We start from the raw sequence: 20,000 nt of genomic DNA, 5'->3' as shown, positions 1-20,000 counted from the left end.
TTATCGAAATAGAATATTTGAATATTGAAGTTGAATAATTTTGAATTATATGACAATTGTAATTATATAGTAAATGAACATGCCATATTTTTTATCATATTTACAAAAAAATTCTGCTCTCAAATATGATGCCATCTATATTCTCCTCCCCCAAAAAAGATTCGTCCGTGAATCTCTCTCTCTCTCTCTCTCTCTCTCTCTCTCTCTCTCTCTCTCTCTCTCTCTCTCTTTCTTGCTTCATCAAACACAAACTTAAACGGGGAAACTTTGGTAAAGTGAACGTTTTCTGACTTTGGAATATTTAGACATTTACTAAATCTTGCTTTTTGTATTAATATCAATTTGAACTTTGTCACCATAATAATGCACTCATAAATGATATGTAGGGGTAGTTTGTTAAAGATAAAGACCCATTTGGATATTACGACTATTCTTTGATATATACATGTATCTAAATACAACTTTGAAATAATAGTTAAAAGAAAAAAAAATACTTACGTTACACCAATGTAAAAAAAAAAAAAAAAAAAAAAAAAAAAACACCAGCCAATGTCGATGACTTCAAAATTAGGCCCATGAAAAGGCAGTAAATCCTTTGTACGATTCCAAAATGAGTATTTGTACTTTATGACATTCTTTTCAGTCTTACTCTTTCCTCATAGAATAAAAACCTCATATATTTCAAGCGAAGTAAAGTAGAAATACTAAAAGTCACATTACAAATCATTCGACGCAATTATGCTGGCAACAAATCGTTTCCAATCAAAAACAATTTTGGTCAATTTAGATATATAGAAAAATTGTTTCCAGCGGAGAGTATGATGACATAGTGTCCACTCGAAAATGATCCCTGATTTATTGCCCAGCATCTGCAATAAATATTGGAAAACAATTTCGCTAAACAGCATACAACTTCGCCGCAGAAAAAACGACTTTACAGTTTCCACCCCAGGACATCTAACTTGCCAACATAACAATAGTCGACGTTAATTTCTCTCTCTCTCTCTCTCTCTCTCTCTCTCTCTCTCTCTCTCTCTCTCTCTCCTCTCTCTCTCTCTCTCTCTCTCTCGCGAAGCCGCTTGCAATACTGCTAAGACAAAGTGTAGATATGAGCGAGATATATGTTAAACATAAATTAGCTTATATAACACCTATCTTCAAAAGTGGATCAAGACTAGAGGCAAGCAATTATATACCTGTTAGTCTAACATCACATATTATGAAAATGGTTAAAAATAATTTGTTTAAAATAGGTCAACACAGTTTTGTGCCCGGAAAAAGTACACAAACACAACTGATAGCACACTATGAAAACATACAAAAATATGATAAAGAAAAAGACATAGATGTGATCTATCTAGATTTTGCAAATGCCTTTAACAAGGTAGACCTTAATATATTACAGAGAAAATGAGAAAGCATAATATTGTGGGAAAGATCGGAAAATGGATAAAAGAATTCCTGCAAAACAGAAAACAGATAGTGGTTGCAAATGACGAGAAATCAGATGAAGCTCAGGTAATATCTGGCCTGCCACAGCGTACGGTATTAGCTGCACTGCTGTTTGTTATTATGAACTCAGACATAGACTGTGATGTTGTAAACTCTGTAGTGAGAAGTTTCGCCGATGACACAAGATTAAGTAGAGAAATTACTTGTGATGAAGATAGGAACTCACTACAAAGAGATCTTAACGAAATATAAGAATGGGTGGAGATAAATAGAATGGTATTTAACTCCGATAAACTCAAATCAATAAATTGTGGAAACAGAGAAGGAATGGCATATGCATACAAGAGACCTAATAACGAGGCAATCACAAACAAGGAAGCAATTAAAGACCTTGGTGTTATGTTAAATAGGAATATGTTATGCAACGACCAAAGAGCAACACTGTTGGCTAAATGTAAAGCAAAAATGGGAATGTTATTCAGACACTTTAAAACAAGAAAAGCTGAACACATGATTATGCTTTACAAAACTTATGTACGTAGTACACTCGAGTACTGCAATGCGATATGGTACCCACACTATCAAAAGGATATTGCACAAATAGAGAGTGTACAAAGGCCCTATCCTGCTAGAATAAAAGAAGTTAAGGACCTTGACTACTGGGAAAGACTGCAATTTTCAAAACTATACGGTCTAGAAAGGAGAAGAGAACACTACATGATAATACAAGCATGGAAGCAGATAGAAGGAATTAGTGAAAACATTATGGAGCTAAAAATATCAGAAAGAGCAAGCCGAGGTAGATTAATAGTGCCAAAAAATATACCAGGAAAACTAAGGAAGGCGCACAGGACATTAATCCACTACGCATCAGCATCGATAATGCAGCAACTATTTAATGTGCTGCCAGCTCATTTAAGAAACACATTAGGAGTGAGCGTAGATGTGTTTAAGAATAAGCTCGATAAATACCTAAGATGCATCCCAGACCATCCAAGACTGGAAGATGCAAAATACACCGGAAGATGCATTAGCAACTCTCTGTTGGATATACGAGGTGCCTCACACTGAGGGACCTGGGGGAACCCAAACATAAAATAAGGCAATAAGGTAAGGTAAGGCTCTTGTGCTCGTAATCGTCCAAAGAAGACCTTAGTTTGTCGACTTTATTGGGTTTTATTCAGTGTTTACTAGAGCAAATGACTGCAAGTTTATAAATCAATATCCATATTTTTATGTGTTTCTTCAACAAAAAATATGAAAAGAAAATTTAGCAGGTATTAGATTATCCTTGTGTTTCATCATGAATGGGTGTTTTTAAAATAATTATCATAAATAATGCATAAACTATTTAAGTAATATGGAAATGGATCACAACTAAATATTCCCTTACACATCTTTTCTTCGACAGACCAGTCATTAATTTTCAGATATAATCGCTTATGGATTATGAAAAAATAAGGAAATCTATCTCACATGGAACTATCATTGCGACGATTTTAGAAAATTCAGTTAAAATGCAAATATGAGAACATTAAAGTTAACTGAATTATGACTGCTTGATATAGTGATTGCCCATTATCAACATATTATTTTCCCTTTTCACATTTCATAAATATTTGATATTCATATAGAATTAGAAATGGGACTGGTTTTCTTTTTTTTTTTGGTTTTGTACAAACCAATTAATTCAATCTTGACAAAACTTATACGATTATATCGATGGCAAATAATTAGTACTTTATATATGTATATATATATATATATATATATATATATATATATATATATATATATATATATATATATATATATATATATATTTATATATATATATATATATATATATATATATATATATATATATATATAGATATAGATATAGATATAGATATAGATATATATATAGATATATATATATATATATATATATATATATATATATATATATATATATATATATATATATATATATATATATATATATAGATATAGATATAGATATAGATATAGATATATATATATATATATATATATATATATATATATATATATATATATATATATATATATATAGATATAGATATAGATATAGATATAGATATAGATATAGATATATATATAGATATATATATATATATATATATATATATATATATATATATATATATATATATATATATAGATATAGATATAGATATAGATATAGATATATATATATATATATATATATATATATATAGATATAGATATAGATATAGATATTTATATATAGATATAGATATAGATATATATATATATATATATATATATATATATATATATATATATATATATATATATGTGTGTATATATATATATATATATATATATATATATATATATATATATATATATATATATATATACATATCTATATCTATATCTATATCTATATATATATATATATATATATATATATATATATGTATATATATATATATATATATACATATATATATATATATATATATATATATATATATATATATATATATATATATATATATATATATATATAATACCTCTATATGAAACTTGTGTTATTTCTTATAAAGAAAATGTCTTGAAAAAATCTTAGATTTTTCAATGTAATAGGTAAACAGCTTGGTATAACGATAACCTTTTAATTAGAAAAAGATATATATTATTTGTAAATATCGTTTTAAAAGTTATTAGTAGCAGGGAGAAAATTCTGTTTTATTTTCAACTTTCAATATTTACCCAGTCAAATTGATGTAAATTAAACTTTAGTTTCAATACCTAATGGTGTTCATTCATAAATATTTCAGCATATAGTACACTTGCTTCATGAATGAAAGCTACAGGGAGATGGATTAGTATCCCATAAGAAAATTAAACAATAAATTCATACTGTTAGTCAAGTGGAATAATTAATTTTTTATTAACACTTATTAACTCTAAGAAATATATTTTTTTTATTTATTGAAATTTTAGTTAGCTTAAGTTTGACCTTTTTTTTCTTCAGTAAATATGTCTAAACTCTTCTGTGAATGGGTATTTTTATCACCGATTTTTTGCTTCTCCCTTTTAAGGTTTTTATCTAAATGTCGATAAAAAAATCCTCGGAAATGGAGTATAATCAATATGATTAATGATGGAATATAAACAAACTATACATGACGAAGTAATGGCATTTTTTTAAAATTACGAATTAAAATCTCTGTATTTTTTTATACATAATAACAATTTTAGGTTTTCAGATGATTAAATATGATTATAAAATATCAATCTTTAAAAATCTAAATTAGTTTTCAATAAGGATATAAGTAGTTATATTCAATGGAAAAAATAGACGATTTCATTACGAAATAATGACAAAGAAAGCAGTAGTAGATATTCGTGGGAATATCATGATGAAAAATCTCTACTTCTGAAAGAATAACTTTCATCAACTTTGAAGGTTTATCTCGTAAAATATGAACTAAATACAAAAGGTATTGGATTCGAATGACAGGAATTACATAAAAGAGAAGCGTCATATGTGTTTCATTCATATGTTATTCAGTGCATCGTGCACCAAATCTACAGTGGATAAAATATTAGATAAAAACTGTCATGGATATAAATCTGCCTCTTTCAAGAGAATTGGCCACTTGATTCTTGCTGTTAGTTAAGGTTATTAATTTTTTTTTGGGGGGGCCTTAAAATTTATATTTTTTATTGTACTTTATATATATATCCTAAGTGAAATAAATGATTAAAACAATATACGGGTTATTAAGGAAACAGTAAGGAATTGAAAGATTTATGAAATAAAGTTACGAAAAATAGGCTTCTTACTTTCAAAATAAAACTCTAAATATTGAAGAAAATATTTGGAATATCAGTTCATATAGGAAGCCAAGTCTGAAGTGATATTCAATATCAGCATCACATTCCGTGACTGTTCCTTCGTTTGCTCATATCTTTCAAATGTTTCTGATCTCGGGTATTTAACTTCACGGTGAGGAAGGGAACCACCTGAACTGGTGGAAATGGCTGTGAAATCCAGTGCTTTTCGTGGTTGGACGGCAGTAAGGAGTAATAAACACCATAAAAGGAAAAACAAATAAAATTGGGCTTTGAGATACAAAAATTCTAATATATTTGAATATAGGCAGACGGAAAAAAAATGGATGATAAAAAGCGCTTTTTATGATTATATTTCCATTGAAATGGAGATGTGAGATGATATAGAAATTAAAATATCTAAAGTGAAATAAACGTTTTGAAATTAGAGAGGCATGAATAAATTACATTTATAACTTGATTAAACTTGATGATCAAAAGAAAACTTCAAAGGTTATAAAACGTAAAACAAATCTCGTATTCACAAACAGACATACATGCACAGTATCACTGTTGAAAATTTTCAGGAATATTTTTTAATTATTTTCAATCCAGCCCATTATCACATCAAAAGACGGAAATGGTGGAAACACCATACTTTTGTGGGAGCTGGGTCTTTGCTAACATCTATAATGATACAAAATTAAAAAATATAGAATTTTGTTTGTTATATTTTGAAGTCATATTTTCGAGGTCTACTCCGCTTGAGGGGTGGTTATTAACTGCATACCTTTTATTTATTTTTTTTTCTCTAAATACGGAAAGCCCGAAAATGGTGAGGCTTAGTTTCATAGATAATTGATTACAACAATTGGTTTGATATAGACAACAGATTAGGAAAATGTATCTTTTAAAGATCATAAGTTGTAAGCGTTTCCTACTTTTTTTAAACAAAGTATTTTTGCAAAGAACCATTTGGTTACCTGCATTCCTTTAATGCAAAATGATACAGTAAAAAAAAATATTTTAGCAAGACTTTTTGTATAATATAGGAATCTTCTTTTTTTCTGACTGCAATTAGAAATATCAAAGTGAATAACATGAAAAAAGTAATGTTTGTGTTAAGGTTATCTTTCCTTAACATCAGGTTATTGGCATGAAAAATACTAACAACGTAACACTTATTCTTCCATGAAGTTAATTACCTTCACAAATTTATATTATAAAGCCTGTGTTATTTAAATTTTTTTTCAGTAAAACCAAGTGTAAGAAAAAAAAAACATGTTGAATTCATATTTTCTTTCAACATACATTTATCAGATTATATCCTGTCTTAATTCAGGGTAGAGATAAGAAATCTCTCTCTCTCTCTCTCTCTCTCTCTCTCTCTCTCTCTCTCTCTCTCTCTCTCTCTCTGAAATTTGGCATTTCATATCCTTGGTTATTTTAGAAATTAAATCAAGTGATTTAGGTTTTTTTCATGAGACATTTTTTCCATTCATTATCCATGAATTAATAAAAACTCTTGAATTGGCTATACAGTAGGCTCTGCTATTGGGTTTTACTGTCTATAGTCAGAGAATAACATATTTTCTTTATGAAAAAATAATTCAATGTTTTATAGAAATATAATGCTATACCATATTGTCTCTATTCACATCATATTGCTATATGTATTCTTTCTTTGAGGGAAACTATTAATAGTAGATAATTGTACAGTATATATTGGTGAATTTGAAAAACATCATACTGATAACAGATAAGAATTTAAAGGCTCTATAGAAACTTATAAATTTGGAACTTATAAACATCTTAAAAAACATGAGCAAAATAATCCTTCGCGTTTATGTCATGTGATGTCAACCACGTATCATATACACTATTATGACTTCACTGATCTTTATTTATCTAAGTTTTATTTCTCTTTTATTTCGATACAGCTTGTTCTGTTATGATAGCATGGAACTATGTTGCTTGAAATAAGTATTTTTCATTAAAATAACTTTTGTTTAAATGCTTCTTGTGTATTTATATGCAAGTCTGGGCAAATTATTCTTCATATTCAGCTCAAGTATGAAAAACTTAACTTATTTTGCACAAATAACTCCTATAAAATACTGCTGCCTTTGAAGAATTTACGTATCAGAAAGTGGAACAAAAATATAATCGAAGGAATTTTTAGGTAACTACTTTAATTTATAACTCTCATTATTGTGTTATAAAAGTGTGAGCAAGTACTTTATTTCTTTAGCGATTGCTATCGTTTTATTGCATTAAATGAATCCGTTATACAAATATTTTATCAGTAGAATCATCTCTCGTTACTTAGAGTAAAAAGTTATGATATGATTTATTCTTAAACATCAGAGGTTTATATCCTATCTCTCACAAGCATAGTCATCGGGATGAATAGTATTCGTAGCTGCAAACTGCTACCATCCTGCCTCAAACACTCCTGAATATTGAGTGGAGTATATATCTAAGTCATTGGCGTTATAATTCATGACAAACAATGTCCATGAGCCTTCAGAATACACCTACTTCTGACACTAAGGAATGATATATCATGAAACGTATTTGGGTGCTATGTTATACTCTATAAATGTGTTGTATTTCGTGTGACATTACGGAAAAATATTAGCTTCATTTTTTTTTATGAAGGAACAAATATTTGCCATATTATAAAAGAAAATTATTATTATTACACAAGAGATGGAGTTATATCCATAAAAAGTATAATACGATAAAAATCATAAATTCATGAAATCATTATATTTAAGATGAAATTTTGTTTGTACTGTAGGGAAAAAATGTCTTTTTTCTGGCAAAAAAGAGAATACCGGTTATGTTATCAACACAAAAGAACAATATTTTCGCTTTTATAGAGGAAGTTTGCCATTTATTATATTTATTGCGGAAGATATATTGATGTTAATAGAAAATTAATCTTACTTCTGTTATGGAAGAAATAACTATTCTTTGAGAAAAAAACAAAATATTTTCATTATTTTACACTAAATCCTAGTTTTCTTAGAGGATGATGCATACATATACACATATCCACACACACACAAACATACACAACCCCCCCCCCACACACAAACACACACACACACACACACACACACACACACACATATATATATATATATATATATATATATATATATATATATATATATATATATACATGTATATATATATATATATATATATATATATATATATATATATATACACACACATATATATATATATATATATATATATATATATATATATATATATACATGTATATATATATATATATATATATATATATATATATATATATATATATATACATGTATATATATATATATATATATATATATATATATATATATATATATATATATATATATATATACATATATATATATATATATATATATATACATATATATATATATATATATATATATATATATATATATATATATATATATATATATATATATATATATATATATATGTGTGTGTGTGTGTGCGTGTGTGTTTGTGTGTGGGGGGTTGTGTATGTTTGTGTGTGTGGATATGTGTATTTTTACGCATATATATATATATATATATATATATATATATATATATATATATATATATATATATATACATGTATATATATATATATATATATATATATATGTATATATATATATATATATATATATATATATATATATATATATATACATATACTCCACTTTTCACTGGAAACTTATTTAATAAGACTTCGTTAAGATTAACTTTGCACCTGCTATGGTCGTGAACAGACTTAATCAAATTGGCTCATTTAAGAGGAATTCTATAAAAAGGCAGGAATCATCCATAAAATTAGCAGGTGCACGCTTCCGAAAGATTTTCATAGTCCATAAATGCTATCAAAAGTGCATTTCTATATTCTATGCATTGCTGTGCAATTTGTCTCAAAATGAAAATTGTTCATTGCAACTTCTACCTTTTCTAAATCCTGCTTGTTCATTTCTTAGCTTTCCATCAATCTCTCTCTTTAGTCTCTTTAGAATAACCATACTATATATTTTCATAGCTATTGACGTAATTGTCAGGCCTCTGTAATTTTTGCTATCAGTCAGGTCTCCCTTTTTGCCATTTCACCAACACTCCTAACTCCCATTCATCAGGTTTTGCTCCTTCATGACACATTCTGCAAAATATTCTTTTAAGTATCCTGGGAGTCACTTCATTTTCGGCCAGTAACATCTGGGCAGTTATTCCATCGTATCCAGGGGCTGTCCATCTCTTTAGTGTTTTGATGATAGCTTCAATCACACTGAATTCATGCATTAACAAATCCTTTCTGCTAATAACCTCACTAAAGTGTTCCATCCAACATTGTCTTTCTTCATCTTCTGTTGTTATATTACATTCATTTCTCTTTTTGATGTGTATATTCTTCTTCAACTTTGCCTCCATAAAGATTATATTGATAATTATGGGAGCAATTCTCATACCATATCCACTTCCTGAAATCATAGATTTGTCAGCCTCCTCTCCGATACTGTAAAAATATTCTCTCCACACATTTTTAGTTTTCCTTTTGACCTCACTATAAATACTGGAATACTTAGCAAGCTCTACCTTATAGTCCTCATTACTTCTTCGAAAATTTTCAACAAACCGTTTCTGTTTTTTTTTATCCTTTTCACAGTATCCGAAGTATCATTTGATATCAATGGTGTCTCCTAGCAACTGCATGTCCAGAGACTTCACTACCAACTGACTGATAAATGTTCTTAATATCACAATTCTTTTGTAATCCCACTTAATAAGAAATAATAAACAACCAAAGAACAAAATTATATTTATTTTTTGCATTTAGCGTTCTTGCATTACGCATTTAGCGTTCTTGCATTACAGGATGTCACTCCCACACAATTTTAATTCCACATTCCATAATCAACCACATCTGAAAACTTCTGAAGTTTTCATTAGACAAGCAGCTTGTCATATACATGTATGCTCAAAAACATGTTACCGCTAAACTTGATACCAGTTATCACAGTATATGATAATACCCTAAAAATTCAAACTTTCCCGTGCAAAGTTTGAACGCCAGAATGAATACATATCGAACACCACTACTCGACAAAACCTTAAGCCCCGCCCCTTACCTCTCATTGGCGTTTACACAAAAGAAAATAATTCTATTCTAATTCACCCAGTTCAACCGAAATAAATTATATTTCTTTTGTAATCCCACTTAATAGGAAATAATAAACAACCAAAGAACAAAATAATATTTATTTTTTGCATTTAGCGTTCTTGCATTACAGAATGAAAGAAAGGTCCAATTACGAAACAATATGCTTATAAACCTAATCTAAGCGAAACCAACAGTCTTGAATCCAGCATATGTTTGATGTAACCATCCTTCGCGGACTCTGATCGCCATCTCCCATGTTTTTTAAACAATCTATCTGAAACGCCAGAATTAGCGCAAACTGTCGCACCACCCGCTCTTAGACTATGCAAACCGTATTTTGAAATGTCTGAAACTATAGATTTAAAAGCTTCAATAAACAGTTCCCGCATTCTTGAATAAGTCAAAGGTTTATTAACCTTTCTAATCTGATAACCTGCCTTTGTTTTAGTAATATCCCGAAAAATAAATTCAGAACTTTCATTAGAAAACCCACACCACATAAAATACTTCTCCAGATTTCTGACAGGACATACATCAGTATGTGTCCTAGCAATTACAACATGTTGACCATCTCTATATATATCAGTCTTACTTTTCTTAATAAAAATAGACATATGCGTTTGTTCAAAACAAACATCTGAACATCTGATGTTCAATAACTCACTGCATCGCAAAAAACCAGAATATGCAACCAAACATGCACATATTGTTCTTTGATTATAAATGTTCCCACTTTCAAAAAATTTATAGTACATTTGTTTTAACATTTCTGCATTTATAGGCTCTTTTTTCGTTATCGGTACAGACAAACGTCTTTTCCCTGCCTCATACACATTCTTCACTAAATCTGAATCTGTCGGAGATGAAATTCCAATAACGGAATATGCCCAGCGAATTCCATACAAGGCTGAAGATAACACACTCACTGAAACTCCTTCCTGAATTAAACTTGCTAAATACATACAAATCACCAAAGGCTTCATAGTAGACTTTTTATCATGAATGCCATTCTTCTCCAACCACGTAACCCACTTCATATAGCTCCGATAGTACACTTTAGTCGTAGAACTTGCACGCCACTCTGCTAATAATTCTGGAATTCTCTCTATATTTTCTTTTACAGATTCCGGAAGAATGGCTACATCATTTTCATATGCCTGCAAAAATACCTGTAAAATAAAAACCTTAATAAACACATGCTTTTATTTAAAGTCAATTTTCAAACATAGCATATAAAAATTCAGATCAACATTTCCAAACATTGAATCATAACTTTTCCCACACATATAAAAATCCTTCTGTGATGGTAAATAAACAACACCCTTAACAAAATGATCAAATTGTGTACCATCTGGACACAACAATGGCCAAAAACTTGACGATTCCCATTTCGGAACCACTAAAGCACCGCAAACTTTATCTTCTGACATTTTTGCCAAAACTCTACCTACCAAATAAATAGATGGACAGAACCACCCTCTTACGTTAGCCCAACCCTCTGTAAATGCATCAATACCGCTACATTTCATGTTCCAGTACCTTGAATAAAACTTATCTATTTTGTGACTACTATCACTAGCAAACCAATCAATCTCAAATGATCCCCACAATTCACTTATATAATTGAAAATTTGCAAGGACACACCCCAATCATCAGAATCCCGATGTTGACTTATAAAGTCTGCCTTTTCATTAAGAGACCTTGGAATCCACTCCATCTCCAAATGAATACTATTAACTAAACAATGTCTGTAAATATCCAAAGAAATATTTTGGAGATCAACCTTCATACTTCCCTTAGAAATTATACTGACGATGTTCTTATTATCAGTGAACCATTTGACCCGTTTTCCTTCCACCTCATGATTTAAAGAAATCAAAACTCTATGAACTGCAACCAACTCTCTCCAAGTTGAACTTTTCCCCATCTCCTCCGAACTCCACATTCCATGAGAAATACCATGCCTAGAATTTACAACATAACCACCAAAAGCATGTCCACTAGCATCCGAAAATACAAACTTAACACACGATGGTTGACACTTCAACTGCCTAATATTAATAGCATCTATGTTGTCTAACCAAAACTGAATTTGACCACAACTGTCATTTGATAAAACTATATGATCATTCCATGACCTTGAATTTAAAATATCAACACTCAAGCACCTTGTCATCGGCTGACTAACAGACCCTATAACAGTAGACATTGAAATTATTTGCCCAACAAAACTAGCAACTTTCCGAACAAACACTTTTCTAAATTTGACACAATCACCCATGATTTCTAAACCGGTATCTCGAACTTTCTTTAATCTTTTTTCTGGAACTTTCAAAACTAACCTCATCGTGTCAATACAAAAACCTAACCAAACTAAGTTCTGCACTGCTGACCACACTGATTTACGATCATTGATAACAAAACCACTCAACCGTAAATCTTCCCGAACACTCTCCGCCATTGACCTAGTTTCTTGTACGTCACAACCAATACCGATACCATCATCCAAATACATAATGACTCGTTTTCCCTCTCCCCTCCACTTCTTAATAAGAGGCCTAGTAACTTTTGTAAAAACATACGGAGCCGATTTTAATCCAAACGGGAGAACCAAAAATTTAAAAAAATTTTTGTTCTCCATTCCTTATCCACGCAAATCCCAAAAATTCTGTATGGGGGTAAAACATTTCAATATGATGATAAGCTGAATGTAAATCAAAACTGAACATAAATGAATTAGACTTGAGATATACAAGTGCCGTTCTAATATCCTCATACTTCACGCTTTGTCTAAGTATATGTAAATTGACACATCTTAAATCTAAAATAAGTCTCTTTTTATTGTTTGACTGGACAGAAACTGTTAGAGAATTAACAATATAAGGAGCAAAATTGCATTGTTCAATAAGTCCTTGATTTAACAATTCTGAAATTGCACTATCAACAAACTCCTTATGCATAAGTGAAGAATTGTTATTTTTATGAACATTTCTACAAGGCATAGTGTAAAAAGGAATTTCATAACCGTGTTTTATAATATCTAAAACACTGTCATAAGCACCAATATTTTCCCAAAATTGTACATTTAACCTTAATCTGCCTTTAATACTTGAATCAGTAACACTTTGACTTTCAAATTCATAATTGTCAAGTAAGCAATACTCATCTTTAACAAAACTTGAAGCGTCAGACTGTACTCTGCTTTTCCTCTGATTGTCCTCCGACTGAACTAGGGGCGGATCTTGTCCTGAGGAGCGGGCATTCCCGTTGTAAGTGGGTGAAATCCCCGCAGACATAGCACCCACCGACTCGATAGGGAAAATTTCCAACCTGCAGTCTAGGTTGAAGACTCGGCCGTGGAACATAAGGAACAGCAGGAACGGAAGCACCATAACTCGAGAACGGATTTGGAGCAGTAGCAGCGGGTTTAGCATTCGAATCCCTCCCGGTTCCCGAGCGAGTATCCTTGTCCTTCTTACGTTTCTTGAGCGCTCTGTTTTCTGCTTTGTAAATCTTGCTTTCATCACCCGAATCACTGGCAACCGGATTTGTAACGTACTGGTTTACGGTCTCCCATCCTCCAGACGAAGAATCAGCTATTGGAATGTGCTTGTTTCGCTCCTTAATTTTCTCTCCTGCTTCTTTAATTACTTCTTTTGCATAGTCAAGTTTTCCATTGTCAATTGCCCAGCTAATAGAATCCAAGGATTCTTGAATGTCAGAATTGAAGTTATATTGAACTTTATGTCCTTTTAATCTCCACTGTATTTCGTTCTGCCCTTTGAATTTCTTTATCTCTGACGACGCTGTAGCACTTGCACCTTGAATTTCCTCTCTCAAACCCGAAACTTTCGCATTGACAAACTCTTTAATTTCTTCCTTTTGAGACTTAATTTCAGCTAATAAGTCTGAAATTGAAGGTTCTGCCATGCCGTATAACACTCGGTCAAAAGGAGCAACTTTCCCGTGCAAAGTTTGAACGCCAGAATGAATACATATCGAACACCACTACTCGACAAAACCTTAAGCCCCGCCCCTTACCTCTCATTGGCGTTTACACAAAAGAAAATAATTTTTTTCTAATTCACCCAGTTCAACCGAAATAAATTATATCATACTTCATTATTGTCTGCTCTTCGTCTCTTAAAGTCTCTGAGACTGCAAATCGATTAATACATTCAATTGCAACTGTTCCTCTGTGTTCTTCTTCTAAAAGATTAGTTTTATCAAACCTATATACTCTATTTACCTTTCTGTTTGGTGTTTTCAGTTTTAATTTCAGTATTGCAATGAGGTGCTGGTGATCACTACCATATCTGCACCTCTATAGCTTCTTACATTTCTCAGTCCTCCTTCTCTCTCTATCTATGGCAATGATATCAATTTGATTTTTGCTAATGCCACATGGTGAAGTCTATGTATACTTGCGGATGTTCTTGTGTTAAAAAAAGAGTACCCCCAATGGTAAAATTGTTTACTGAACATACACTTATGAAATTTGCTTCATTTTCATTTGCAACTCCAAAAAGACACTCGGTACTCATCGCATTCTATATTTCTTGACGGTTACTTCAAACTTCAGCATTTAAGTCGCCAATCACATTTTTTTATATCTCTCTCAGGAATCTCATCTATTACACTCAGCAGTTCTTAGTATTATTAATTTACACTTTCTTCACGGGAATCATTTGCTAGGGCATAGCAAACTATAATACTCATGTTGCACTACTATTTAAACTTTGCTAGTAATAATCAATCATTTATAGCTCTCCCTCGGGTAATGTATTTTCTGCTTTTGGTGTCATAATTATTCCTACTCCTTCTCTTCCAACTCCATCCAATCTTCATGATTAGATATATATATTTCCTTGGTCTGAAGTTTCCTTACCAATCCCCTTGCAATGTTTTTCACTTAGGGCCAAGATATTTTATTTTCCTTTCTTTTCTTTCCTCACTGGACCATTTTCCCTGTTGGGGCCCCTGGGCTTAAAGCATCCTGCTTTTCCAACTAGGGTTGTGGCTTAGCAAGTAATAATAATAATAATAATAATAATAATAATAATAATAATAATAATAATAATAATAATAATAATAATAATAATAATAATAATAACAATAATAATAATAATGATAATAATAATAAAAATAATAATAATAATAATAATATCCAAACTATATTTTATAAATTCACTCCCCACTTACTGCTAACTTCCCAATCTGATTCTTGATTCCAACATTCCAATTACCTATATTAAATTTTTCTTTAGTATATATAAACCATGGGATTCTTAGCACAACGCTACGCCCAGCACTGGGGGCCATTTTTTCATCTTCTCTTTTCATGATTGACCAAATCCATAGAGGATTCATTGGCTCTTTAAATCAAAAGATAGCCAGCTCCTTGTAATGCGCAGTTATTGTCTAACTAAGGCAAGTGACCCCTGTCGGTCCATACTAATTTTAGTAAAAATAAATCAGCAGGCATCCAGATAGATGGATATATGTATATATATATATATATATATATATATATATATATATATATATATATATATATATATATATATATAAATATATAGATATATGTATATATATATATATATATATATATATATATATATATATATATATATATATATATATATATATATATATATATATACACATATATCTATCTAACTATATATATATATATATATATATATATATATATATATATATATATATATATATATATATATATACATAAATCTATCTATCTATCTCTCTCTCTCTCTCTCTCTCTCTCTCTCTCTCTCTCTCTCTATATATATATATATATATATATATATATATATATATATATATATATGCACATGTAACATTATTATCCTAAACATATAATTACGTATATGTCAATACTTATATCTAACATAACCCTATTTGGTGCAAATGTACTTATGCTTACTATATAAAATAATTGTACCCTTTAGTTGATGGTAGTTTAGGTCTAAATATCAATTTCACAGTGACGTCAATTATTCACAATACATTCAGTTCTACTTCAGGCGGTTAAAGTTTTTGTTTATATAGCTTACAAATCTCTTTACATATAAATGCGTCGAGTTTATACATCTTGTGTCCAATATTGAAGTTGTTTTCAAAGGTTTCTTTCATGAAACTGGACTCTATGTTGTTCCTTTCCAATAAGTTATTTGAATGAACCAATTTCTTTGCACCACAGCAATTAATAGCGTGATTTTTATCTCTAACGTGGATAAAGAGTGCATTATTGTCTTTAGCATATCTGACACTTTTCTTATGTTGTTTAATTCTCTTTTCAAGGGCTTTACCTGTTTGACCAATATAGAATTTTCACAATCATTGCCTGGAATATGATATACACATCCCTTGGTAATGTATTGTTACTCTTAAATGCTACATTTACATTGAAATTTTTCAACAGTTGGGGAATTTCTATAAAAGAATTACAAGAAGGCAGTACAAGTAAATTCTGTGTATTGTAGATTTTCTGTTATCATTACCGCAAGAGGTCTTTTTTGCTGTTCTTAGTTCATCATCTAACACAATTTCTGGGTACTTCAGTTTTTTTACCTATTGCTCTAATCTCATTTATTTCATCATCAATGTATTAAGGGCTGCAGACTCGAAATGCTCCTAAAAACAAAGAAGTAAATACAGATTTCTTAACTTTGTTGCCTTGATTTGAGTAGTAATGGACATACGCTGATATATTCGTTGGCTTTCTGTATACACTAAACTTGAGTCTATTGTCACATCTGTGTATGCAAAAGTCCAAAAAACGTAGGGTACAATTATTCTCAAGCTACATAGTGAAATCTATATATATATAATATATATATATATATATATATATATATATATATATATATATATATATATATATATATATATATATATATAAATATATATATATATATATATATATATATATATATATATATATATATATATATATATATATATGTGTGTGTGTGTGTGTGTGTGTGTGTACATATGGAATAATAATAATAATAATAATAATAATAATAATAATAATAATAATAATAATAATAATAATAATAATAATAATAATTATATTAATAAACATAATAATAGTAATACAAATAATTGAATATACAGTAGATGCACTTACATTTATATTCACAGTGTATAATATTGTATATGTGTGGTACTAATCTTTCAATAATCAAAACCTTCGAAGGATTTCATATCCCAAGAAATTCATCTTTCAGCAGCAGATGTTGAAACTGAACGCTTATATGAGTGAAGCCGATGACAAATGGTATGAGTTTTTTTCAGCGTTAGTTAACGTTTATATATGTATTACCGATTCGTTTTCAAGGTTTTTTGTTTTTCTTTTTCTTTCTACACAGAATAGATGAGCAGTCCCACAACGTTTTATCTTTTATAGCCCATGTAGCCAAGTTCACTAATATCAGATATCATAAAACAAAACTATACTTCTTCATATCATTATGAATTCTTAAGTGTATATGTTTTTCATTTGTGTAGATCTGGAAAATAAGGAAAACTCAATATGTGTATGTATATATGTATATTTATATATATATATATATATATATATATATATATATATATATATATATATATATATATATGTATATATATATATATGTATATATATATATTTATATATATATATATATATATATATATATATATATATATATATATATATGTATATAGATATATATATGTATATATACACACACACATATATATATATATATATATATATATATATATATATATATATATATATATATATATGTATATATATATGTATATATACATACATACATATATATATATATATATATATATATATATATATATATATATATATATATATATATATATATATATATATATATATATATGTATGTGAGAGAGAGAGAGAGAGAGAGAGAGAGAGAGAGAGAGAGAGAGAGAGAGAGAGAGAGAGAGAGAGAGAGAGAGATAATTCTGTTAATTCGTCATGGATGATTTCCCTCAGGACGGATTCGATTACTCCAACTAGTCCTTTTGTTTCGTTGTTATACATTTTTCGAGGGAGCCACATCAACCCATCTCTCCTTACACCCAGGTTACCATCACTGATGGTCGACTAATAACTTATGTAACTACTTTGCCTCTGAGGGGAACAGAGATATATTGGATTTCAGAGAGAGAGAGAGAGAGAGAGAGAGAGAGAGAGAGAGAGAGAGAGAGAGAGAGAGAGAGAGAGAGAGAGAGACAGAGAGAGAGAGAGAGAGAGAGAGAGAGAGAGAGAGAGAGAGAGAGAGAGAGAGAGAGAGAGAGAGAGAGAGAGACTGTCCCTGTAAGCTTCTGATGAGTGAAAATGGTAAAAAATCTGAAGAAGTATTTGAGAGAAAAAAAGGTAATGGATAACAGAAAAGAATATAGTCATGTGAGCCTTAGCTTCCTACATAAGCAATGATAAGATGGCCACAGAGTAAATAAATAAACAAAAGCCATCAAAGAATTTCTGTGATTTCCATTTTAGGTTTATTGTCAGGAGTGAACCTTTCAATAGATAAATGACATTTAGTTAGGCCATAAGACTGAATACTTTCCAAGAGATATTACCAAAACCTGGTCATATTTAAACAGAGGGAAACAACTTTAAATATATTAATTTTCTTTTCTTTTTCCTTTTCCCGGAGGGAACATAAACAGGAATCTAAACCTTGTTCGATCTTCCCGGAATTAAGGTGAACGAGTTTTAGGAAAGATTGGAGACCAAAAATGTTCTCACTACTGCTTTATTTTATTCCTGTAGCAAAATTTAACGTATACCGCCAGTTGTTGACTAAATACATTTGAAAATATGTAACTAAAAAGTATTTCATTCCAGCTATGAAAATTATTATTATTTTTTTTTTTACATTAAAGTAAATTTTTGAATGTTATATAGAGAAACAAACTTTACTGCAAGTGAACATAGTTAAAAAAAGAAACAATAATCATAGTCTTACAAAAATAATGAAATTTGATCTTTTCTTTTGTTAAAAATAACAAGATTATATTACTTGTACTAAGATATTTTGAAATAATATTACTGTAATAAAATATCAAAAATATCTTCAATGAAAGTTACTGTAATTCTGAGATTAGAAAATAATATCATAAAGAATGTTCTAAATAATTTACCAATGTTTTGAAAAATAATTCAGTTATCATCTCATCAAATCAGATTTTCTAAATTCCTTGTTTATTATAGGATAGTAAACATATCTCTCTCTCAGGCAGTAGAGTTGTTGCTACTTGTTCATAAATTCTAGAATTTGTTACAATTGCTATATATGGGAAAGAATATCTGGATATTTATGACCATAAAAAAATATTGTAATGAATGAGGCCATGAACAGATAAAACCAGTCAGATGAAAAAGCATAATTAGCAGTTTACACGGAAGGTTTCTTTTATACTAACGCTAGGAAACATTTTGTAATTAACTTTTGTGAA

The sequence above is a fragment of the Palaemon carinicauda genome, chromosome 11 (assembly GCF_036898095.1).
Source record: "Palaemon carinicauda isolate YSFRI2023 chromosome 11, ASM3689809v2, whole genome shotgun sequence".
NCBI lineage: Eukaryota > Metazoa > Arthropoda > Malacostraca > Decapoda > Palaemonidae > Palaemon > Palaemon carinicauda.
The sequence above is the reverse complement of the archived record's forward strand: the minus strand, read 5'-3'. Positions refer to the sequence as shown.